The sequence below is a fragment of the Polistes canadensis genome, unplaced genomic scaffold, assembly GCF_001313835.1.
Source record: "Polistes canadensis isolate GaletaPanama2010 unplaced genomic scaffold, ASM131383v1 scaffold_280, whole genome shotgun sequence".
Taxonomy (NCBI): Eukaryota; Metazoa; Arthropoda; class Insecta; order Hymenoptera; family Vespidae; genus Polistes; species Polistes canadensis.
The window spans coordinates 195,940-199,848 of NW_014569827.1; positions in this window are offsets into that span (position 1 = coordinate 195,940).

Sequence of the window (3,909 nt, forward strand, 5' to 3'; positions counted from 1 at the left end):
TAAGACATCTCTATCGTGTATCGTACCTACCAACAACATTCTTTATTTTTTAACAATCGAATAATACAGGTAAGGGTGCAATTAGGGGAACAATTGCACGTTAATAGCAACTCGTTGCATGAACAATGTGCAATATTCTTTCTCGCGTAACAACAGAAACGCACACGCGGATGCCTTTGCCGTGTCGTACGTCGACATTTCCATCGTACCTACTATTATATTGTGTTCGAAGTATTCGTTATTAAATGTTAATACAACGAGGACGCGACCCCATTTCCCAATGACTTTTTTATCTACGCCTCTTATGCACTCCGACGTTCTTGTGTGAATGTACTTTTCTTTTATGCAATAATAATCGAAAAAATGATACTAAAAGAAGAAGAACACTTCCGTTATTTCAGAAGAGAAACCGGAGATGACGTATTAGATTGTCCCATAAGTTTCTTTCTAATTAATAAGAAAGATATATACCATAATTACCAATGATAATCCAAGATCATCATTTCCTGCGTTCAATGAACACTGACATTTCATTTTAACTATAATACATTGGAACGTAATTTTATGTAAGTATCATTATTATTCTTCGTTTTTATTTTAATACTTTAATTATGTTCTTCACATTTAATTGTTCCATCATTAAGGCATTGTCAATCTTTCTTTGATATTGACATAATAATTCTTTGCAATATCACGATAAAGATTATTAATAAGATCGGATAAGGATAAATCTATGAGGAGTTACTTTTTCAAACGCTCCGAGCTACGAACGATGAACATCGGATACTTTATGACGTAAGTTATTAATTAGAAGCATGACTTATAACCCATGACGATGAGTGGAAACCCATGAGGAACATTTTTCATCGTCACATTGATAACCACACGTATCAACTTTTACCAAATGCATATATGCGTCCATAGCATTCAAAGGATTAAGATTGTCGAACAGAAAGATTTGTGTTCTACCATTATCAAAGAATCCACATAAATCTTTTAATGTTGTATGGAAAAAAAAAAAAAAAGAAAAGACAGAAGTATTGAACACCATAAAAGTTAATCCCAATATATAATGTGTACTTCCCATGGAATTAAATTTCAACAACGGTTGGCAACCGAATAAGTACAGAGAACAAAATGTTTATGTCTTTATCTTCCTTAACAGAGACACACTGTGATATTATAAATAATTCATTAACAATCACACACAACACATATATGCGATCCAAGACACGGTCATCAAATGTGTTACATTCGTAATAGTAGTAATGTATATAACCGAGGGCGATTAAAAAAAAAAGAAAAGAAATTTGTAAGTAACAAATCCGTAACTTTCCCGCGTGGATTGGGCGGCACCATAGGAGGCATTGAGAAAGAAAGAGACAGACAGAGAGAGAAGAAAAAAAGAAGAAATAACAGAGAGAAAAGGGGGTAAGGCTGGCAAAGATAAAAAAAAAATAAGAAAAAAAATATGGAAAAAAAAGGTAGGTGGTCGGTAGGTGTACGTATCGTACCCACCATGCCTTTCCCCGTTCCTAACTCGAGCTTCGTTTGAAATTGTAATGGGTTAGTAGAAGTACGCGTACGACATAATCAAATCGCGTATCAGACCGGATTCTTAGCTCAACCTAAGGAACGACGAGGAAGCGATTAGCATCGAATCCAAGTGGAGACCCTCCTCCTCCTCCTCCTTCTCCTCCACCTCCCTTTCCTTTTTTTCGCCCTCTGGTCAATCAACGAGAAAGAACGTTCGAATATTACCGTACACCGTCGTCCTAACAAAACCGCAAGAGAGAAAATTTGTATGTTCGGCGAGATCGTTTTTCAATCGTTTTCCTACTTTCAATTTTTGAATCTGTTTAATTTGATCTCTAACTGTGTGTGTGTCTCAACTCAAACTGTATGGCATTCTCTTTCTCTCTCTCTTTCTCCCATTTGTATTACATTATAATCCAAATTTGATTGCGTAGGAGAAACCCAATTGGATTTTATCTTCTTCTTCTTTTTAGGATTTCGGTTCTGTTATAGCTTTTTTATTGCTATTTCCGGGAATGTTTTATTCTTTTTATCGAGGGTAGGTTTGATTGTTAGTCTCACTTCCCCTCCTTTGCCTGGATTTAGAAACCAACTAGGTATTAAAAAACTAGACCGAATTTTGGAATCAACAACACACGGTGTTCCCAAAGTGGTCACCTAATCCAAGTACTGAAAAACAATCTGATTGAAAAGAAAAAATCGATTTTTTAAAAATTCTGCACATATGTAAGACCTTAATGATACGAATACGTGTGATAATAAAAATGTTAGTAAGTAAATGAGTAAATATGTATTGAAGATCTTCATTAAGCTCTCGTAATACCAATTGACATATGTATTAGAATATAAATACGTATTTATATATCAATTTACCTATACCATATTGGTAAATAGGTTCCGTAAGTCGTGATACGTTTTCCATCATAAAAAAAAACATCAAGTTGGAGGTCTTTCTCCGGGGAATGCAAGATATCTACGGGAATAACATTTAATGAGAGAGTCTTCCGGCAAATCTATCGATAGTATCTAACTCAATATATAACCATCTAGATTTCGAGGAAGTAACGTTTACGAACTAGCGCGAACTATCTCGTTAACTGGTTTAAACGATTGATTTTACGGAATCTCTTACTAACTTTCCTCCCACTCTTTATTATACTATTCTCTTTCAACATTTAAACGACTAGATTGAATCGCACAGGATGTACATAATGGCGACGATAAGCCGTATTTAACGATCGATTTATCTATCTATCTATCTATCTATCTATCTATCGATCTCATTGCAACGATTCAAACGTCGATACGTGTAAGCAACAACACTCGTTAAAATCATTGAAAAAAATTTCAACCTGAAAGCTTATCCTTAGATTCTCTATTTTATTTCGTGCACACACCTAAATCGATTGGTTAAATTTAAAGCAGCGGAGTTTATCTATTCGACTTGATTCATCCGTCACGGTTTTCTGCCTTGAAATTCATTTGAAGATTTTTCTTCTTTTTTTCTTCTTCTGTTCCTTATTTCGATTCAACTTAAACGAGAAACGTGTGGATCGTGAAAATAGAATAATCGATCGTTTCTCTTAGTTCTTCAAGAAGATTTAAGATACTTGATTTTCTTTCGAAAGAATCTTCTGTATATTTATCGATTTATACTTTGAAAGGTATCGAGATTTAGTGTTTAGGCAATCCTAAAAAATATCTATTTAGTATTCTAACTTGATTCAGTAAGGAAGATTATTTTCTAATGTATTCCAAAAATCTATGATAAATATTTCTCAATATTTCGAAGTATTAATTAAAATCAATGAGAATAAACATATGTAAAAATAAATCGGATGATTTTTTACACTTCGAATGGAAAACATTTTCTTGGGAATAAAACAATAAACGATTATAAGCGTAAAATGGTGCATCGATGTTTGAAAATTAGCTGTTAATGTAGGGAATATCATGGGAATAAATTCGATAGAGAACGTGGGAGTTGGAAGAGTATGCCACACCTTATTCTTTCATCGTTTGAAGATCGTAGTCGACTAGGGGATGAGTAATCTCAAAGGTTCCCAAGTAAAAGGAACGAGAAGTAGGAACGTCCCTCGAAAATATTTCATGAGAGTGAAAGCATTCGGCTTGCCGATAATACGATACAACAACCTCCAATCGTATAACGGGGAATTGGCGCAAACACGAGGTAGCATCGATCGGTTAATAAGGATAGTGACGACTTAAAAACTTTCGTTTAATTTATTACTCCTACCATCGAGAATCCCAATTAAGAAACTTTCTCTCTCTCTCACACACAGTTTTTCTCTTTCCGGAAAGAAGAATCTAAAAAAAGAAATCTTCGAGTATACATTTCACTTTTCTTTTTTC